General features: G+C 46.2%; 1 long non-coding RNA gene across 1 annotated transcript; it reads right to left on the bottom strand.

The window, feature by feature from the left end:
* Positions 1–5,936: 5,936 nt before the first annotated feature.
* LOC148481796 (uncharacterized) lies at positions 5,937–19,219 on the bottom strand. Its single transcript, XR_015871840.1, has 2 exons — positions 19,107–19,219; positions 5,937–6,862 (listed from the first exon to the last, which is right to left on the bottom strand). It is a non-coding gene; the product is annotated as an uncharacterized LOC148481796 (long non-coding RNA).
* Between the last annotated feature and the right edge of the window lie 3,983 nt (positions 19,220–23,202).

Genomic DNA, 23,202 nt, shown 5'->3' with positions numbered 1-23,202 from the left:
CTACATAGCAGTCTGTGCACAGGGCACACGGTGACATTGGTGTGAGTGGTGGATGAATAGCATAGGCTACATAGCAGTCTGTGCACAGGGCACACGGTGACATTGGTGTGAGTGGTGGGTGAATAGGATAGGTTACATAACAGTCTGTGCACAGGGCACACGGTGACATTGGTGTGAGTGGTGGGTGAATAGGATAGGTTACATAACAGTCTGTGCACAGGGCACACGGTGACATTGGTGTGAGTGGTGGGTGAACAGGATAGGCTACATAGCAGTCTGTGCACAGGTCACACGGTGACATTGGTGTGAGTGGTGGGTGAATAGGATAGGCTACATAGCAGTCTGTGCACAGGTCACACGGTGACATTGGTGTGAGTGGTGGGTGAATAGGATAGGCTACATAGCAGTCTGTGCACAGGGCACACGGTGACATTGGTGTGAGTGGTGGGTGAATAGGATAGGCCACATAGCAGTCTGTGCACAGGGCACACGGTGACATTGGTGTGAGTGGTGGGTGAATAGGATAGGCCACATAGCAGTCTGTGCACAGGGCACACGGTGACATTGGTGTGAGTGGTGGGTGAACAGGATAGGCCACATAGCAGTCTGTGCACAGGGCACACGGTGACATTGGTGTGAGTGGTGGGTGAATAGGATAGGCCACATAGCAGTCTGTGCACAGGGCACACGGTGACATTGGTGTGAGTGGTGGGTGAACAGGATAGGCCACATAGCAGTCTGTGCACAGGTCACACGGTGACATTGGTGTGAGTGGTGGGTGAATAGGATAGGCTACATAACAGTCTGTGCACAGGGCACACGGTGACATTGGTGTGAGTGGTGGGTGAATAGGATAGGCTACATAGCAGTCTGTGCACAGGGCACACGGTGACATTGGTGTGAGTGGTGGGTGAATAGGATAGGCTACATAGCAGTCTGTGCACAGGGCACACGGTGACATTGGTGTGAGTGGTGGGTGAATAGGATAGGCTACATAGCAGTCTGTGCACAGGGCACATGGTGACATTGGTGTGAGTGGTGGGTGAATAGGATAGGCTACATAGCAGTCTGTGCACAGGGCACACGGTGACATTGGTGTGAGTGGTGGGTGAATAGGATAGGCTACATAGCAGTCTGTGCACAGGTCACACGGTGACATTGGTGTGAGTGGTGGGTGAATAGGATAGGCTACATAGCAGTCTGTGCACAGGGCACACGGTGACATTGGTGTGAGTGGTGGGTGAATAGGATAGGCTACATAGCAGTCTGTGCACAGGGCACACGGTGACATTGGTGTGAGTGGTGGGTGAATAGGATAGGCTACATAGCAGTCTGTGCACAGGGCACACGGTGACATTGGTGTGAGTGGTGGGTGAATAGGATAGGCTACATAGCAGTCTGTGCACAGGGCACACGGTGACATTGGTGTGAGTGGTGGGTGAATAGGATAGGCTACATAGCAGTCTGTGCACAGGGCACACGGTGACATTGGTGTGAGTGGTGGATGAATAGCATAGGCTACATAGCAGTCTGTGCACAGGGCACACAGTGACATTGGTGTGAGTGGTGGGTGAATAGGATAGGCTACATAGCAGTCTGTGCACAGGGCACACAGTGACATTGGTGTGAGTGGTGGATGAATAGCATAGGCTACATAGCAGTCTGTGCACAGGGCACACAGTGACATTGGTGTGAGTGGTGGGTGAATAGGATAGGCTACATAACAGTCTGTGCACAGGGCACACAGTGACATTGGTGTGAGTGGTGGGTGAATAGGATAGGCTACATAGCAGTCTGTGCACAGGGCACACAGTGACATTGGTGTGAGTGGTGGATGAATAGCATAGGCTACATAGCAGTCTGTGCACAGGGCACACAGTGACATTGGTGTGAGTGGTGGGTGAACAGGATAGGTTACATAACAGTCTGTGCACAGGGCACACAGTGACATTGGTGTGAGTGGTGGGTGAAGGCCACTAGTGCCACCAGTCTGTATAACGCTGCTGGTCATGTAGGCCACTCCTGCGACAGAGCACCTATGGAAAGCAATACAACTAGAACATCTCAAATGAAAAAAATGTTGGCAGAGGGGATTTCATCATGGGAGAAGCCGTGGGCAACAGCTAGTTTATAACATACTAGCTGGGATACCCGGCGTTGCCCGGGTTGAAGACTGGACCCTGAAGTACATCTGCAGCCTTTATTTGTTTACATTGTCCTCGCCATTCCATTGATCCTGACAACGACCACACTGTTTGCTAAAATGCATGTAAACAGCGGTGTAACTACTGTGGGTGCAAGGGGTGTGGCTGCTATGGTGCCGAGCTGCCTCTGTGGCCTGCCACTCACCCTGCATCCAGTCATGCACACTAGGTGATCTGGTCTAGTCAGGACTGGTGAAGCGGGCCCGGGTGTCAGCGGTGTTGATTTAGTGCTTGCCCGCCAGCTAATTACAGCTGGCACACCGGGAAGCAGACATGGAGAAACAGCACTACTGGTCGCAAGCGCTGAAGTCATACAACAATCAGTAAAACCTCCTCCTGGCACTACAGAAAAATTAAATACAAAACATAGTCACATTCCTTTTTTCTGAAATGGTATGGTCGTGTCTCAATCACGCGAATGAATCTCCTTAACCATTAATGGATTTCCTCCAAATGAGAAAAACGTTATGTCCCTTCTCCAAATCAGTTGTAATCACTCTCCATCAGTGCTTTTAGAACTATTGGTAACAAAAGTTACCAGTCCTATAGTGCTTGATGTTATATAGTCCAAAGCAGAGTCCCGGGTACCCTCCTGGATCTATAAGCACATTGGAGGGAACCCACTATCTGTATTGCTTTATTGAATCAGAGCTCACGGAACGGCAGCCAATCAGAAGTGGTGGCTCCTGATTAGCTGCCAGTCCATGAGCTCCAATTGGCTCATAAATTCAAATTGTGCCAGTGCTGTCTGTTCATGTCTGCTGCTGCCTGCCTGTGCGCCAGCTGTAATTAGTTAGTGGCCTGGCATCAAATCCACACCTGTTGGCTGCTGATGGCACACAGGGGGAGGAGAGAGTCTGCTGGAGGGACACGGGAAGGTGAGTTGCTGGTGGGAGGCATAATATGTAAGGGGCATTACTGTGTGGTATAATGTTATAAGGGCCACTACTGTGTAGTGTACGGAGAATAACTGTATGGCATAATGTAAGGGGCACTACTACAGCATGGCATACTGTGTATAAGGGGTACTACATGTGACATAACCTGAAGGGACTCTGTGTGGCGTAACATGAATAGGCTCTGTGTAGGGGCAAATGTATGTGTTTTTTACCTCTGGAGGGCCTTTAAGATCTTGCTATGTGGCCCACAAAGTTCTAGTTATGCCCTTGCAAGCAAACACGACTAATATATCTTGCATGAGTTATACCATTGACACTTGCTCAGACTGTGAGGTTAAAAAGATAATTTTGTAACATAGTTTTTTGGCAGGCTGCCAATTTCTACTGGAGCCATCCCCAGAACCTATTTAATTTATGAGTGTCCCAATTTTTAGGGATTGTGGGACAGTGTGTGGCCCTGACGAAGTTTAAACCTAGGCAAAAACCTAATCGCTGTCAATCTACACCATCCTGTCAAATTTGGTTTAGCTAGGTCCAAAACTCTGGTCGTGCATAATGGACAAACAGACCGACAGGCTTTCTCACTTATTATATAGATGTCTCTTATTTCATGTCCATGTAGGCAAAATATCTGCTTAAACCCTCTTGTCCTAACACATTTTATTTTAACAAATCCTGATTATCTTACGTCTTAAGCTGGCCATACATGGTGTGATATGCATGGTGCGACGCAATGGGGTATCCGACGTCTGACATATCAGGCAATCCCCTTACACGGTGCGATCGGGTGGCCAATCGCCCGATATGCCGGCTCCCCCCTACCCCACCTGCATAACGCTGCATGGGATCGCACATCACATCCCCAGATTGACTGAACCTGCAGTCAGATCTGGGGGTACGATGTACGACCCCACGGGTGCGCGCACTATCCGATATCATGCCCATACACAGTACGATATAGCAGCCAAATCGTACCAATAAGTCAGATCGGCCAATTTATCGCACCGTGTATGGGCACCTTACTCTAATCACGAGGACATGGGAACATTGGGATATTATTACATATATCACCCTTATATGTTTGAAAGAGACTAGTACATTAAGTGAAAAGTTTATATCCGCTGGTATGCAGATTTTAAAGTATTTTTACTTTGCTCCCATCCCTTAAAAAGGCTATACGTTTAGAAAATTCTGCTATTGGGTCCTGATGGTTACCACACGGAGACACAGAACGATTTTAGACACGAGATCTGTGGATTTCATGGACATTCCTGGGAGGTAACAGGGGGGTGGCTAGCCAGACGCAAGTGTGTTGCTGACAGCAACTGTGTGTAAAAACGCAGTAGCGCTGGCACAAGACACATAGAGCGGGTGCATTCTAATGATGTACCGTGACGGATTAGCAAGTGGGCATCTCAGTATGCCCAGAATGAGCCATGGCATTAACATAAAGATGCAGATACTGCTGCGTGTACCTCTGAATCAGGCATTTTTATTCCGTGTATCTTATATATAGATTTAATTGGTCTGTCTGTCCAGTTATGTATTTGGACACCCCTGCACTGTTTGGGATGAAACCTATGTGAGGTGGCCCAGTTGCATCCTGGACAGGTTTTAGGGGGGTTAGGGTCCCGGTCAGACCTCCCGTTGGTGTACGCTGGGCAGAACTTTGACCTGGAGAGGCTGTTCTGGGCCTTCTACTGGATGTATTTGGATGAAAACATCACAGAGGGGTGGCAATTGGGCTGGGATGCTTAATGGAGTGGTTTGGGTCCTGGTCAGAATTCACGGTGGAGTGCGCCGTGCAGAACTGTGACCCAGGGAGCCTGTTCTGAACCTTACACTGGATGGATTTGGACAACATCACATAATAAAACTTAAAAACTTGAAGATATATTTCTGGGCAACACCGGGTACTTCAGCTAATTTTATATATATTTGACATCCATTTCTTTATGATTGAAAATTTTGTCAGCTAAGTATCAAAGGGGCGAATTCAATTCAGTGCGATGTTGAATAGTAGTGGGTGGGAGCTCACGCAGCTATTCAATTCAACGCACTGCTTGCCTGGTCAGGAAGCAGGTAAGTCTGAAGATGCCGGTTCTCGCGACTTAACCTGGGTGTTAATGCACGGTAACCGCCATTCTACAACTAAAGTGCTGGCAAACAGCTGCGCGCCCGGCACTTTTGTATGTGAGAAGAAATCCTTTAGCCGCCCAAACAGCGCGGTGTATTGAATAGCTTCAGGAGCTCCCTCCCGCGGCTATTCAACATCGCTCTGAATTGAATTCTGCTCAAAGTGAGCAAAAAGCAGGCGTTCAAGTTGAATTGGAAGCAAAGTGTGAAACATTTGGTTAATAAACAATACTACCCTATACTTATGGGCATATCCAATTAGCCGTGGGGTTTCCCAATGTACTTCCTGGAGATGACGTGAGCAAGTGGGTGTCTTAAGACCAGCTGGTGGGCATATACATACACAGGCGATCGCATAGTGGGTGTGCTTATGCCTTGCTGTGCGATTGCCTGCCTTGCCGTCACTTGGCTGAATTTGCATACGCATCGGGTGAGCGAACGCATCTAGCGAGAGGGTCTGACTGTGCTCCTTTGTGCACTGTCCCGTTTCACTGTCAACCTTTCTCTATCCCTGAGAGATTTAATTATTTTGTCAGTATGAGTAAACAGCCTTTGAAATTCACCAAGGACAAGTAAATTCCTACTGCCTCTAGGATAGACCATAACTGTTCAGAATTCCTGAGAGACAGCTCTGAGAAGAGATATTTTATTCTAAATGTATTGGTGGCAAGAAACGTAGTAAAAGGCCGAAAGCATATTCCATTTTAAAAAAATATATATTTTCAGGTATTGCAGCGATACAAGTACTGGCACGATTTTTGTATAATAGGGTTCCCCACACAAAGGAACAGGGCTACCTCAGACAGGCAATAGCAGTGTTATCACTGGTAGTAACCATTTGAAAAAAAGAATAAACCATAATTATTTATTAAAGCAAAACAGTGCTGCCATCTTTACCCTCTTGCATTGCAGGTCAGAGAAGAGGAGGAGACACTGCAGTCTCGGGTCAGGCAGCCGGGTCCTGGCACCTGTGCAATGGATCTGGCAGATGCAGTTACCAGCGCAGGTGCACAATGGGTGGTGGAGCTGCACATGTGCATAACACTGGCTTCTAGGGACTGGATCCATTGCTGCCCCTGGAAGAATGCTCTCTGCTAATCGCAGCCTGGGCCTCCAGTCCCATGGGGAGAAAACACCCCTCCTGAGACTGGTTGTCCTGTGTGTGACTGGCAGGTAGCCACTGCCAGTCACAGTGTAGCCAGTGCAACTGGCACACTAAGGTGACAAATATTCCTGGGGAGGGCTGCAGCCCCTGGATAAAACCTGCCACTGATCCTTACCATCAATTACATGGTGCTAAACATGGTCTTGCTTCCATCTGTACATGTCACTTCTGATCTATAGCAAAGAGCCGTGGGAAGGAGGGAATAGGCACATGTGGGGAAAGGAGAAGAGGCTCAGACTATGCATATATATATTTGTAGTTATTTTCTGGTGTTTAAAAATCAAATTAATTATTTAATTTGCTAAATTCTCCTCCACCCCCAGGGCCAATATTAGATGTGGTCCTCATAACTGGCTCCGTGTGACTAGGGCATCAGGGGCATCTCTGTTCTCTTTGTCTCAACTCCTGCTACTGATCTTTCTCCTGGTCTTCTCCAGCAGTGGGTGGTTGCTCCGCTTCTAGAAAAATGTAAGAAATAGAAGAAAATTTTTATTTATATATATATATATATATATATATATATATATATAGATATAGAGAGAGAGAGAGAGAGAGAGAGAGAGAGAGAGAGAGAGAGAGAGAGAGAGAGAGAGAGAGAAAGAGAGAGAAAGAGAGAGTAAGAGAGAGAAAGAGAGAGAAAGAGAGAGAAAGAGAGAGAAAGAGAGAGAAAGAGAGAGAAAGAGAGAGAGAGATAGATAGCCAGGCCACACTCCTCTCTCTCTTTAGGTGCTATACACATATACATTTTGCACTGTATTTGTCCGACTCTACAAGAGCACCTAAATGCTCCATGGATCTAATCTTCTCACTGTGGTTAATAGTTGGCAAAATTAAGTAATTGGTATCACTGAAAGACCAACATTTAACAAACGCTATCTTAATCTAAACTTGATGCCCCTTAGGGTCACAACTAGAGGTGATCAGGCCTTGAGGTTGGCACCATCACTGACACATAGCATATGGATTTGGCTTGATCTAAAAAGGTCTTCAAGCATCTTCGTTATGGTAAAACTACAAATCTACAGGAATTATTCTCTATCATGTGCCGGCATCTTTTATATATTACTGCTTTAATGATTCTATTGTAGCCAACACCAGTCACTTTTATTTGCCTGTCTTTGACAGTTTAGATCGGGCATATATAGGTGAGATCGTGTTTTCTCCTGACATGTCATTCATTTGTTACAAAGTTTCTTCATAATACAGGGTGTTTAGCTTTCATACAATAGAGTGAAACAAAATTGTATTCACACTGTCACCTAGAGAAAATCTGAATGTTTTACTAAAGCACACTACACCTTTGTAATCCAAATAAGTTTATCTATGTTGTATACTCGTATCTATGGTAACTTGGTGTTTAGTTTTCAAGACTGATCTATAATATGTTCACTTATCTATGACGGCTTACAACTATTCTTTCTTAATAACACTTGTCAGTAGTAATCTTGTGTACTGAGCCTTTCATGAGCAGTGTTGCCACCCACCCTTACATATATCTGACAACACAAGTAGTATGTTCAGTGATATATAAAATCATCAGGTGATATTTATTATTTATTTACTACCAGTTACTTATATAAGGCACATATATTCCTGCACGCAGGCAGCTTTGCAATTGCGATCCTTGCAATAATGCAAATGCAGCAGGAGGTGTATAACACCCAGGGCTGGCCGGCCCATTACGCCAGGTACGCAGCCACGTATGGTGCCAAGCAGTAAGGGCGCCATGTCCGGAGTCCCGCCGCTGTCCACCACAGCAGCCGGCATCACAATACGTCACACTGACATATTATACTATATGCCGCTGCACTGCCTGCTGGCACCACCAGGGCTGCAGCCGCGGCCTGAACACTGTCGGTTATTGACACTACAGCTTGTACTTTCAATTGCCGACAGTGTTCAGGCCGCAGCTAATCCGGCGGCACCATGATGACCACCTCCTTCCAGTTCCCATTGTCTCTAAGACCATCCCACTGTCTCCCAGAATGCCTGTGCGGTGCACCATGTGACATCTTCATGGCCGCGCCTGGCATTCTGGGATGCAAGGGAGAGAACTAAAGACATTGAGCAGCCTGCAGGACTGGGACACGGAGGTGCAGCCTTTGCCTGGAGGGACACACAGCAGGTAAGTCACTGAGGGAACGGGAGGATTAGGGGGTGGTGAGTTGCTGGGGGGGGAGGATTAGGAGGCAGTTAAATGCTGAGGAGAGGGGGGGGAGGCATTACATGTGTGGCATTATGCCTTATAAAGGGCATTACATGTGTGGCATAATGTATTAGGGCATTACATGTGTGGCATAATGTATTAGGGCATTATATGAGTGTGGCATAATGCATTAAAAAGGGCATAGATTTGTGGCATAATGTATTAGGGCATTACAGCTATGTGGCATAGTGTATTAGAAAGGGCATTACAGCTATGTGGCATAATGTATTAGAAAGGGTGATCAATTGGTGATGTTCCGCAAGGACACACTCCTTTTCCTCTTAGCCACGCCCTCTCTTTGAAAACGGCTTGCGCAGAGGAACACCATCTGTAAAGACTTTTTTGCGGAGGGGGGGCAACTGGGAATTTCCGCCCTGAGCTCCACAATGTCTAGAACCGGCCCTGAGCACAGGCACAGCTGGAGGGGGAGGTACCGCTCTTTCTTCTCTTCCCCTCTCCTCAGCTCCTCCACCCAGAGTTTGTATGTGCCAGGCTGGAGGGGGAGGAGTGGCAGTGCTCTTCCCTCTACTCAGTCAGCTCCTCCCCTTCCAACTTATGTTCCCCCAGCCTCCTCTTGGGCTCCAGAGATCTGACGTTATGATATCGTGACTGGCCCCGGCATTAAATCCAGGTAAGAAAATTTAAATACTGTGGCATAATTTGTATATTAGTCTTCCACTGGCTGTCACCCTCTCCCTGACACCCACTGCTGTCACCCACTCCCTGTCACCCACTCCCTGTCACCCTCTACCTGTTGTCACCCATTGCTGTCACCCACTGCTGTCACCCTCTCCCTGTCACTCATTGCTGTCACCCTCTCCCTGTCACCCACTGCTGTCACCCTCTCCCTGTCACCCATTGCTGTCAGCCTCTCCCTGTCACCCATTGCTGTCAGCCTCTCCCTGTCACCCTCTCCTTGACACCCACTGCTGTCACCCTCTCCTTGTCTCCTATTGCTGTCATTCTCTCCCTGTCACCCAGTGCCATCACCCTCTCTGTGTCACTTAGTGCTATCACCATCTCCCTGTCACCCACTGCTGTCACCCTCTACCTGTTGTCACCCATTGCTGTCACCCACTGCTGTCACCCTCTCCCAGTCACCCATTGCTGTCAGCCTCTCCCAGTCACCCATTGCTGTCAGCCTCTCCCAGTCACCCTCTCCTTGACACCCACTGCTGTCACCCTCTCCCTGTCTCCTATTGCTGTCATTTTCTCTCTGTCACCCAGTGCCATCACCCTCTCTGTGTCACTTAGTGCTATCACCCTCTCTGTCATCACCCACTGCTGTCACCCTGTCCCTGTTACCAACTGCTGTCGCTCTCACCCTCTCCCTGTCGTCACCCTCTCCCTGCACCCACTACTGTCACCCTCTCCCTGTTACCAACCTGTCACTCTCACCCTCTCCCGTCACCAATTGCTGTCACCCTCTACCTTTCGTCAATCATTGCTGTCACCCCTACCCACTGCTGTCACCCTCTCCCTGTCACCCAGCGCTATCACCCTCTCCCTGTCATCACCTCTTTCTCCTGTGACTCTCTCCCTGTCATCACTCTCTCCCTGTTACCAACTGCTGTCACTCTCTCCCTGCTGTCACCATCTCCCTGTCACCAACTGCTGTCACCCTCTCCCTGTCACCCTCTACCCATCACCCAGTGCTGTCACCCTCTCCCTATCACCCAGTGCTGTCACCCTCTCATTGTCACCAAGTGCTGTCACTTTCTCCCTGTTGTTAACCAGCACTGTCACTCTCTACCTGTCATCAACCAGTGCTGTCATCCTCTTACTGTCACCAAGTGCTGTCACCCACTCCCTGAAAAGTATCTTTGGCTATAATTGTAGTTTAGCACCCAGGGTGATCCTGCTGTATAAGGACTTCATACATATTCTTGTTGGGGCCTATGTGTGTGTTTAATTATTTTCATGTGGTGCCTATGTTTTTTTTTTTGTAAAGCATCATTATTTTCCCGTGGGGGCCAATGTGTTTTTTTTTTAGTGTAGCCTATTCAATTAGCCACAGGGTTTCTCCCGTGACTAATTACCATCAAAAATCCCCGCTGCACAGGGAAAGGCTGTACAATTAAATAGACGGTAGTCAATGGTCGCGATGGAGTACTGTACCAGGCCGCCGGCCAGCTTCCAAGCTCAGCAGACTGCGTACGGTCCCGGCTGACCTTGCCACCGTACCTGTCAATCAGGCAGGGGCATTCAGGGGCTTATGTGCGTCTTAGCAGGACCCATAATGCACTCGCAGAATGGGCCCTGCGCACGCACATTTTCTCGAGAATCCAGAATTTGCATTAAGCAGTGCACACAATGAATCAGGCCCTATATTCCCTACCACATGCTTACACACATACACACTAGGGTCAATTTTAGTTAGGATGTAATTAACCTGCAGTATATTTTTTGGAGTGTGGGAGGCAGAAATGCTAATTATTACACTGTCTTTTCTATGATAGTCTCATTTATATGTTGTAACATTTTATCATTTCCAGATTTGACCAAGTAAGCTAATTTTAGGTTTTGCTCCGATATATATTATACTTGTATAAATTCTTGAACTTTAGGGGCTACATTTATTATCCTGTGGTTTGTCAAAGATGGCCATGATTGGTGGCTTTAACAAACCACGCAATAAAACATCTAGTCCCAGGGGACATTCTGCAGAGCTGTTCCTATAAAAAAAAAAAAATGATGTGTCTAGTTCATATTCCTGTCCACCACAGCATGAGACTGCCCAGCTGTTACTTTTACCGTATCCCCTAACGCACAGGTTCTCAAACTTGGTCCTCTGGACCCCAAACAGTGCATGTTTCCCAGGTCTCCTCACAGAATCAAAAGTGAAATAATTAGCTCCATCTGTGGATCTTTTAAAATGTGTCAGTGAATAATGACTACACCTGTGCACCAGCTGGGTGACCTGGAAAACGTGACCTGGTCCTGAGGACAGAGTTTGAGAACCACTGCCCTAACGGATCCCAGGTGGCTAAATAAGAAGCTCCAGTATTAGGCACAAATTCCACCTGGAAAGAGGAGGAATTTGTAAGTTTTTACTAGTACCCCATTCACATGCGGATGTACCAGCTATAACAAATCCTGTGCAAATTCTGGTGGGCCTGAATCCAAAGAGATCCAGACTCCACCAATCGGAGGCGCACTTTTTGAATAAGGTTCCATCAGCAATTTAATCAAGGCTCGCCATGCTGCTTTTGAAAAAGGCACCATAGGTGAGCCAATCAGTACTCACCATGGGCTCATTCCAAGATGTCCAGAGTAAGCCAATCGCAGCTCACCACTTCATCGCACCACTCTTTGGCAGGGGCGTATCTATAATGAGTGCAAGATGGGAGGCCCACATCGCACACCCTGCACCCATATAGTTTCATACTTACCCATCCGCAGTCACCAGCATGCTGCTCTGCAGCCATGGGCCAGCGTTGCAGAGCAGCAAAAATCACTGAGAAAATGGCGGCGGACATTTTCCCAGAGACCTGTGCATGCACTTTGTGCCAGATCTACTGCTGCACCACCCGCTGCAACACCACACGAGAAAGTAGGGGGCCCGCAATGAGTCTGCATACGGGCCCCTACCTTTCTCTTAAAATGCCCCTGCTCTTTGGTGCTGGCTTATATTAGCCAGCTCGAGCTGGCGTGAGCCAATTTGATGGCAGAGGAAGAAGACAAACTGGAGTGAAATCCTGAATACTGAAGACCCCCTTCGGAGAAGATGGCAAAGCAGTGGTGGAAGACGTCCCCAGTAGTGCCCCTTATACAGTGCCCCCAGTAGTGCCAATTATGCAGTGCCCCCAGTAGAGCCAAATGTATAGTGTCCCCAGTAGAGCCAAATGTATAGTGCCCCCTATGCAGTGTCCAATATACAGTGCCCCCAGTAGTAGTGCCTTTAACACATAAAACACGTAGACACACACAGACAAAATTATACTTACCTGAATCTCTGCTCGCGCCCGCTGCCATCTGTGTGGTACCCCCAAGCTGTGGGAGTACCGCTTTTGCAAGATCCCTGGTGTTAAAATGACCCTGTCTTGTTAAGAGTGATGGTTATGGTATAATATATATGCCTTGGTAATGTCTTACAGTGTTTGTGGTTAATACTTGTACTTTGGCTGGCCTTATCCTGCCTTATTTGCTGAAAAGGTACTGTGCCCCCTTCCCCCGGAGAGATGGTACATCCCCTTGAGTGGCACTGTTATGGTCAGAGAAGGGCACGAGGCAGGACATTACTAGGGGGTGGGAATTCCACCAGCTGCGGCCCTCAGTACAAGGCTCCTGCAAGACTGTGCTGGAAATGTGCCAAATGGAATAGGAAGACAACTAATGAAAACAAAAGACATTTGTGTGGTTTTATGTAACAGACACAATATGGCAGCTTTTAGTATACTGACATACAGCTTGCGGTATACACATATCTGATATCTCTGCCCATTCAAAACACTAGGAATTCCTTCTACATGCAACTCTTACTAATTATACTTTGTTGGCATTGAGAAGTGTCTGGAAATAGGTTAAATAGCTTAGTACTGCCAAAGCAACATTCTAAGAAAAAGCTGCAAGTACTTTTTCTTTTTACTTCTGGGAATATTAGTATTTCATAATAATATTAGTATTTCATAATCAGCACAAACCGGTTATAATCCAGGTCCTCCTGTCACACCTTCCCATTTATTTATAATTTTCTCCACACTGAAGAACACAGCAATGGCCATCACACGTTGAAATAATTTGCCTATTATGACCCTTTAAATCTTGAACCTAAGAAGTTTTTAAGGGAACTCAATTGTTGCAAATAATAATCATAATATTTTAAGACACTGGACCTGATTCAGCTTTGGGAATAGAGGGCCTGATTCACTACAGATCACAATATTGCGTACGCACGCAGTTCAACTGTAATAGCAAGCCACTCCACAGCAATCACAATGCAAACTCAGCACTACATAAGGACGCCCACTTTACATTACACACATCCGTAATGCTTAGCAGAATAGCGAAACCATCGATGCAAACGAGTACCGTCTCAGCCTCAGGTACACTTACACAAGCCCTGACTTTACTCAGAAATTGCTAACAAACACGCATGCTATGATACCTCACACTGTATAGGTCATTGCAGTGGATAATTTATGCACTCCCCTGCACCGGTGTGCGAAAGCACTGATACGCCTGCGTTTCGCCGACCACGACCATCACCACCCACAGATGGTGCTTCCTGTCAATCACCCTGCGAGGGGTCTGCATAGCCTCTGTGATCGCAGTCCCGATCGCAATAGCTAGTTCGACCACGCACACTGCGATGTACATGCATGTGCAGAACACAACAATCGTCCAATTGCATTTGTATTAGCAACTGCGATCCAAGCTGAATCAGGCCCAGAGTACGATATTGCGAGTAACTGTGAACCTGGACAAACCATGTTGCAATGCAAGGGGTGCAAATACATAAATTGTTTATACATGAGGGGTAAATACTGGCTGCTTTTGCATGTAGCCCACAAATACTGCACAGATTTCTTTTTACACTGCAATTTAGATGTCAGTTTGGACACGCCACTCCCAAATCTAAATCTCTCTGCACATTTTAAATCTGCCCCACCTGCAGTGCAGCATGGTTTTACCAAGATGATCAGTTACTTGCTATATCTTACTGTATTCCCAGCTCTGAATCAGGCTCACTGTTCCCTTCCTTTCCCCTCTATGTGAGACTCTGGTAATGAGAAATTAATTACTTGTTTTAGTAGTTTATAAATTTAATTTACAGAATACTGTATCACATCAGACCTCACTAAGAGTGTTTTTTTTTTGTCCTTATTTCTTTATTCCTTAAAAGTGATGGAACTATTTTATGCCACACATGGATCATTAAGTCAAGGGGGCAGCTACTACTTCCAGGTCGGTCTGTAAGAACACACAAACCCATGAGGATCATTGTCTGACCAGATGCATTATCATCCTTATTTGGAGATGTGTGGTCATCATAGATGCACATTGCTGGGCACCATAGCAAAATTGTTTGTGTGGCCCAGCAATGCAGTCTGCTTTCTAGGTCCCCACTCAAATATTTTGAACATGCACAGAGACCTGTGCATGTGCTGTATACTCAATGGCAGAACTGCCCCTACCCACAATTAGTGCATGCATCCACTATTAAGGCCTGCACCAACTATAGCAGAGTGTGCATCAGCTATATGACTGCTCTTCCTCTCTAGACCATGGAGCCGCTGCACCCCCTACTCTAGCAGTAGTTCCACCACTTCTTTGCTTCTGTGAAAGTGCAACTATTGTTATCTATAAAAGCTCCTTCGTAATTCACCTGCTCAATACTCTTAAGGCTGGAATCCCAGTGCTGTGGAAACAGTCATCAGACCCTAGCATTAAAGCTATGCACATTCATAGTTAATTGTACCATAATGCATGACAGATCTTAGTGCATACACACGTAACGATTTTGTAACCAACGATTTTCTGTCAGATTTTCCTTTGAAAAAGTGAACGATTTTTTGAAGTTTAATAAACGATTTTTACAATGATGAACGAAAAATGTTTCTTCCCTTAATGAAAATCGTTATGTTGGACAGTCTGAAATGGATGATGAATGATAACTACAAACTAGAGCGCGCTTGAATGATTTTCGTTCATCGTGTTAACTCAGAAACTGAACGATTTTTTTGAACGATTGAACGATAACGACAAATCGTTACGTGTGTATGCACCTTGACTCTTTCTGCTGAAGGAAGATTACTACTATTTACAACTATATAGTTTCCACAATGAAGTCTCAAGAATCCCTGAATGTATGTGTGAGGACATTAGAGATATCTGCTGCAGTTTCCCATTTTCAACCATAAAAACTAGAAATGTGCGGGTTTGGTTTTACTTGGTTCTTTTCACCACATTAGCACAAGTTCAGATTAGTTAGGATTTATCTTATTGGCTATCCGGCTTTCACATGTTTTGGATAGCCAATAAGATAAATCTGAACTAATCCAAACTTGCGCTAATGTGAACAGAGTAAATCTGATCCCACACATCTCTAGTAAAAATAGCCCCTATAGGTTTCTATGGATACTGCTAAAATGCTTATTTTACCAGATGCAATTTTGGAGTTTGGTCCTGGTAGCTAACCCCATCTTCAGACAGCGTTAGTGATTGTAGGCTACACATAACAACATTTACTGAAAAAGGGAACTGTCAATATTTAATTTCTTTCCAAAAGATAAGAAATTATATTTATTATGACCAAGTCCTGATCCATTGATCTTCAGTAGCAACTCTATTTCTTTGCATTGTTATGCCTAGGTTTTATATTTGCTGATCTATCTCCTGCCATGCCAACTTGTTAGGACATCCTTTTAAATCTCTACCTCTGTCTGTCTCCCCCTCCCCTCACTTCCTGTACCTTTAGGGGTGCTCTAAGGACCTGCCCTTAGACCCTTCTCTTCTCTCTCAATACCTACTCACTTTGAGATCTCAGCTCTTCAAGCTGACGACACCGAAATCTACCTCAGACCTCTCTCCCTCCATCATCTCATATGTCTCCAACTGCCAGTCTGCCATCTCCTCCTGGATATGACAGTGCTTCCAGAAGTTCAACAAGTCCACCAAACTTAATGTTTTTCTCCCTTCAGGGTTACCTCCATCTCTCCCCCTCTCACCTCTGCTCTCTCAAGCCTCTCATTCAGGCTCTCTCTCTATCCTACCACTTCCAGCTATAGAACATTGCCAGAATCCAGCCCTTTTTTTACCCATGATGCTACCAGAGCTTTCATTCACACTTTCATATTTTCCCGCCTAGACTACTGCAACCTCCTCCTCTCTTGTCTTCTGTTCTTTCGCCTCTCCTCACTTCCATTTACTCTAAATGCTGCTTCTTGTCTCATTTTCCTCACCTGCCTTATGGTGTCTGCCTTCCCAGTCTTCAGCTTGCTTCATTTGCTCCCTATCCTGCTCAGAATCCAATTTAAACTTCTCACCCTCACTTACAAAGCATTTAACCACTCCTACCCTCTCTACATCTGTAGCCTGATCTCGCTCTACACTCCCTCCCACCCTGTTTGCTCCTCCTCAGACTAACACGTCTCCTCCACCCTGGTCACTTGCCTCGAACGTTTTGCTCTATGTGCCCCCCATCCTCTCGAACTCACTCCCTCCTGCAGTCAGACTTTCAACTAGTCTCCAGAGCTTTAAATGTGCCCTTTAAAATTCACCTTTTTATTAAAGCGTACCAGTCCTCCTGATAACTCAATACTGCTCTCCTCTTCTCCTCCACTCTATAGCCTTCCCAATTCACCCATCAACTGTTCACTCCTTTCCCTTAGTATGCACAGTTTTATGGGCAGGGCTCTCTACCATCTTGTTCTTCTCTAATAATATCCATGTCACCAGTGCTCAGCTCCCTTGTCTCATCCCCGTCAGTGACTGACTTGGTTTGCTTGCCCAATATTTGGGTACAGGATCACCGTGTACTGAATCAACTCACCTCTGCATACTCCTGCTAGCTTCAGTGAGATTCCCTACCCTTGCCCCTGTCAAACGGTCTAACCCAGTCTGTGGTGTTCAGCGCCCCTTTGCAAATGCTAAATTTGCGCCCTGCATCTCATACTTTTTAAAAAGACAGTTTGCGCCAAAGGAGTGTGGTTTCAAAAGGAAGGGGTGTGGCCACACAATAGTACCCCCAATTCAAATTATGCCAAACAGTAGCGCATTCTTATTCACATTACACCACATAGTAGTGCCCCTTATTCACATTACACTGTAGTACCCATTTTACATGTTACACCACACAATAGTACCCCTTATCAGAGGCGTATCTACCTATTGGCGGGATTGCACTTGCCCGGATGGCACTGGCCAGGAGCACTGGCAGAGAGGGGACTCCGGTGCCTCCCAGAGGTGCCATAAGTGGCCAGTCCTGTCTGTCAAAGGTCTGTGCTGCTGCTATCATAAGCATCAGAGCTTGACAACGGGGATGGGGGGGACCATACAGCCACCAAGATGCCTGTTTGCTAACTGCCAGCAGTGTCTGGATCTGATAGTCCAGCTCCAGATATGGGGGTGAGCTGTTCCTGTGGCCAGCCACATTCAGAACAGGCAACGTCGCGGCGGCCGGCGACAACCCGATCACAGGCTAGCTCTGCCTCTTCTGCCTGAATCTCGGCACTGACTTTGAGGAGCTGGCAACCCCTGCACACTGCCTTCTGGCACTGTCACACTGTCAAGTGATCTTGTGGCCACACAGCACTCTGGGAGGAGAAGTGGCCAATCAGAAGGAAGTGTCAGGAGATTGGGAGGAGGAGACCGGCCACAGAGGTACAGGCCAGGTAAGAGACAGGCACGATTATGCTGCATCTCATCTAAATAGCAATTTCTATGGTGCTAGCACTAACCCAGCATCTCTTCATATGGTGGCCTGAATAGTGGGATTGAGGGGTATATTTACTAAACTATGTTAGGAAATAAAGTTAATGGTGATAGGGTACCAGTCAATCAGCTCAAAACTGCCATGTCACAGGCTGTTTGAAAAATGGCAGTTAGGAGCTGATTGGCTGGTACCCCATCACCGTTCACTTTATCTCCTAACACAGCTTAGTAAATAGACCCCTAAGTGGCATGTGGTGCACACATCAGACTTCATATAGAGCTACAGGGAATTCAGTGCTACAAAAATGGGGGGGTGGCAATCCCTTACTTTGCTATAGGCGCTCGGACCCCTAAATACACATGATGCCACATAGTCAGGGTTGCCTACCTTCAGTTCCCTACTTCTGGGAGGGAGCTGTCAGACCTCACGGGCCGCTCCATTAGGGGCAGAGCATAGGGCATGACCATATCATTGCGGCCCCGCCCCCTCTTCACAATGCCAAAATTAATGGCATTGTGAAACAGGGGGCGGGCCTATGATGGGCTTATGATGACACGATTCAGCTCAAATCGTGTCACAGTCCCGCCCATCCCCCCCGCGCCCGCCTTTGCGGGAGCCGGGAGTAGCACCCAATTTTTGGGAGGCTCTTGGCTGAATTTGGAGGGTAGGCAAGTATGGTGGCGGAGCAGCCGTAGACTGCAGATATCAGTTGGTATGAATGGCAAGCCTGCTTGTACGTCCTGTGTGTGGCAAGAACCACAGCTAACAGCCACACCCTTCACTGATTGTTCACAGGGAGGGAAGAGCAGCCAGTCCACTGTAAGTTAAGCTGGGTACACACTGACAGATACATTGGCCGATTAATTGATCGGCCAATGTATCTGTTGCCCGTCAGGCAGTGTGTACTCAGGATATGTTGGTGAATGTCGGCGTTCACCGACATATCACATTGGCTGTGCTGCACACATATCTGTCCATCAGCAGGTCTGTACGGGCGGTCTGCGGACCACCCGTACACACACAGCGGCTGCCGTGAGGAAGGGGGCGGGACACGCCCCCAACCTGTCCATGGCCGTTCAGTGTGTATGAACAACCATCATCTGCAGATATATTTACCCACCTTTAGAGTGATGAAGTCCGCAGCAGGGTAAACATTAGATCAAGGCTGGTGAGCAGTGAGATGAATGCAGCAGTAATACAGAGAGGTCCCTTTTGACTAGTTTCACTCCTATTCAGAAGCTTTTTCAAGATAAGGGGCCTAGCAGGATCACTTCCTTTATACCCTGCTAATTAGCAGTGTTCATCAGATGGTGCTGATTCTATCCAAAACACATGTTAACATTCAGACTTAGGTCAGAAGAATCATACAAAAGTTACATATGATCCCGCACCAGTAATGTTATAATTACAAATATAGTTATTGTCGGCGCATAATACACACGGTCAGATTTTTCTTCAGATCTGAATGATAACGATTTTAAAAATCGTACAATCGTTCAGATCTGAAAGAAAATCTGACGTGTGCAACAATGAATGATGAACGTTGAACGATTTGCAAATGATTTTTGACTGTATTAAAATTAATGGAATATAAAAACTGACTGCAAACACATCAGATGTCAGATATCGTTATCTGACAATCGGGAACGTGCATCGCTCATCATTGCACACATCAGATTTTTCTTTCAAATATGAACGATTGAACGATTTTTAAAATCGTTATCGTTCAGATGTGAAGAAAAAGCTGACCGTGTGTATGCACCTTAATACAGACAAATATGACAGATATAGGACAATGGATATGAATTGACAAACCTATATATATTAAACAAGCGATACAAGAAGATTCTCTAAATTAGTGGTTCTCAAACTCTTCACTTGTAATTATGTGAGTAGACCTGCAAAGCATGCACTGTTTGGGCAATTTCACACATGCCGGTTTTGACCGGGCGGCAAAAAGCTGCTCGGTTTTTTACCGACTGTGAAATATAGTACTACAGGGAAAGGACAGGCTCTTTTCACACGGCACGGTCGCCGTGATATAGCTAGAAAAAACTACTATGCAAGACGGCTGCCGTGCCATGCCTGTGCCGTCCCTGCACGCCAGTGGTGTAAAGGAAACAATGTTTCCTTTCACACACGCTGGCTTCTGCCGGCCGGGCTTGTGCAGCGGTAGCTGTTGCTGCGCATGCCCGATTGGTTTATGACAAAAAACATAAAAAGCGGCTTAAAGCCACTCCTTGTGAAAGGCACAAAGTGCCTGGAAAAAGCCGTGCACCTACTGCCTGGTTCTTGCCTGGCCGGCCAAAACTGGCATGTGTGAAAGTGGCCTTAGGGGTCCTGAGGACCGAGTTTGGGAACCTGTGCTCTAAATCATAATATATAGTAAGCCAATCTAAGGGATATACTGTATATATAGATATATATGCCCAGTGGTATTTGAATACAAGTTTTAATACACTAAGGGCCTGATTCAGACCCACTCGCGAGCGGCTGTCCGCTCGCAAGTGGGTCGATGTTATGCACTGAGCATGCGCACGACGGAGGGAGCTCCGTCGTGCGCATGCGCCAGACGCGACGAGCGAAGGATTTTCCTTCGCTCGTAGTGTCCGATCAAAGGGGGCGTGCTGTCGATGTTGACTGACAGCACGCCCCCTTTGGTGGGCGTGCCGGGGGCATGCCTCCCTGACGGGGGCGTTCCCACGGGAACGCCTCCCGTCAGAAGCCGGCCCACTGACATCACTAGTGATGTCAGTGGGAGTGATTTTGGCTCTGATAGAGCCAAAATCACTCCGGAGCTTGTGGTTGAAAACCTCGACCGCAGGCTCCGGCTCGCAGTTTCGATGGTCGCGATGGTCACGACCATCGCGGCCATCAAAATGCACGCTCGTATAGGCTGTGGGTAGTGACCCACAGCTATACGAGCGTCCAGGAGGACGCTCCATTTTTATGGAGGGCGGCCCTCATTCAGAGCGTGCGCTCTGCTCAGAGCGTACGGCTCTGAATGAGGGCCTAAATGTCTTTCTTTTTTCTATGCACACATTCTTATTATGTCTGATTCTTGATTGTATTTTAAATATTTCGCCAGATTGGTAACCCCATATAACATTATTTTAATTATAAATCAATAAAGATAAATATGTTTTAACTGTAAAATTGAATGCTTGGTGTGGGCTGAAGTAATAGTGCACCATAGTTAGACTCTACTTTTTTCTTTGTTTTTTTTTTTTTCTTAGGTCAGAAGAAGCTACATAAAATTCTATACAATAGAACATATTATGTTTTACCCTTAAAGAATTGTTCACAGAGAGCAAATAAAAACAGCAATATATATTTCATACATATTTGATAGAATTGATAACAATAACAAATTAAAATAAGATAAAATAAAACAAAATAATAGAAGTTGGATAAAATAAAATAAAAAACACCATGAAAAAAAAAAAAATATATATATATATATATATATATATAAAATTATATATATATATATATATATATATATATATATACATGCAAAGATGTAAGGTTGAAAATATAAAAAGCCAACAATTATATTTTCGTATAATTACATACATCTTGGGTTTAATGTAAATAAACTTTGCTTCATGCACATAATTATGAAAAATATTGTAAAACATCATCTTTAGGCTGTGTGTATAAGATGTACATGAAACATAAATGAATTTCATGTATGTACACAAACTTTGTTTGATGTACAATATAATAAAAAATATTGTATAAACTTACCTTCAGGCTATGTGCATAATGTGTATATGAAGCAATAAAGAACATTCAGTATTTAGAAAAATCCAATATCCAAAATACTTCTGGTCCCAAGCATTTTGGACATGGGAGACTCAACCTGTATAAATAATTTGAATGGAGGAGTTAAGGCGCACATCCACTAGCAGTCTGTGAAACAACTGGATGATTTTGACATTGTAATCTTGCAGTCGTTTCACAGTCTGTGCTGTGCCTACACTGAACATTCAGTCGTTCAGTGTGGGCACCTTCCCTCATTCCTAAACATGGCCAATCTGTCATTATCGGCAGATTGACCAGCATTTTCAGGCGATGATAGATGTCAAAAACAACCAGCGGGAGCGGCCATCATACTGTGCAGCGCCCCATAAATTTCGGAAAACTGAGTGACACCCTCTGTCCACTTTGGTGCCTGGAGCACATGTTCCACTGGAATCACCCTCGCTACTCCCCTAATCATACACAAACATGTATATATATCGTTTGGGCTCCTTCCGTGACTATATCGTTGAATGATATCGTAATCATTCATAGATATCATACCGTGTGTACGCACCTTAAGATATTCCACTTACTAGATACTAGTAAGCATACGCAGAGGAGTAGTGTGGAACTATGGCGCCCGGAGAAAGTGCATGTCTTAGCGCCCCCCCCCCCCCTCCTGTACTGAACTGTGCCAGTGGGGTATTGCCAGCCTGTGGGGGAATACTGAAGTGAAGAGAAAAATAGCAAACAGTGGCAGTATCACGCTGGGCGTTGAGGTCCCATTGGGGGAATAGACTGCTTCGGTGATGCATCTGACATTAAGGAGAAGCTCCTTTGGCACTGCTTTATTTATGTAACCCCCTTTTTACCACGAAAGAGTCACCAGGTTACTAACTCCTTTGTTACTCCTAATGTATCCACCCTTACCCTCTATTGGTGGTGTACGTCCCCATTGTCAGTGCCTCCACCCAGGTTAATTATTTTGAATGTCAAAAGGGCTCACCTGGGAAAACCCAGTGATAGAATATATAGTGTGGTGTATAGATAATGTGTAATCACATACAATACTGTATCATTTCACTTCACATTTACCACCAATGTCTTCTCCTTCCACAGATTCCGCAGTAATTGATCTCCCACTGTAATCACTCCAGGCATTGGCGGGCTCGGCCGGGGGGCAGGGTGCCATGTGCCCCCCGGGCCGCAGCGTCATGCGGGCCGCGGGCCGGTGCAGTCTGTGTCACTGTGACACAGACTGCACCGCGTGTGTAGCGCTGACCGGACGGAGTCCGGTCAGCACTACACAGCACAAACACACAGCCGCCGGGGCCGGCAGCTGTGTGTTTGCTGTAATCAGCAGCCGCTGAGAGTCTGTCAGACTCTCATCGGCTGCTGCTGCTCCCACTGCGGGAGCCATCTTCCGGCTCCCACAGTGGGTAATGGGAGAGCCGTCGTCATGACGACGT

The sequence above is a fragment of the Taudactylus pleione genome, unplaced genomic scaffold (assembly GCF_031769625.1).
Source record: "Taudactylus pleione unplaced genomic scaffold, aTauple2 ptg000560l, whole genome shotgun sequence".
NCBI lineage: Eukaryota > Metazoa > Chordata > Amphibia > Anura > Myobatrachidae > Taudactylus > Taudactylus pleione.
The sequence above is the reverse complement of the archived record's forward strand: the minus strand, read 5'-3'. Positions and strand labels throughout refer to the sequence as shown.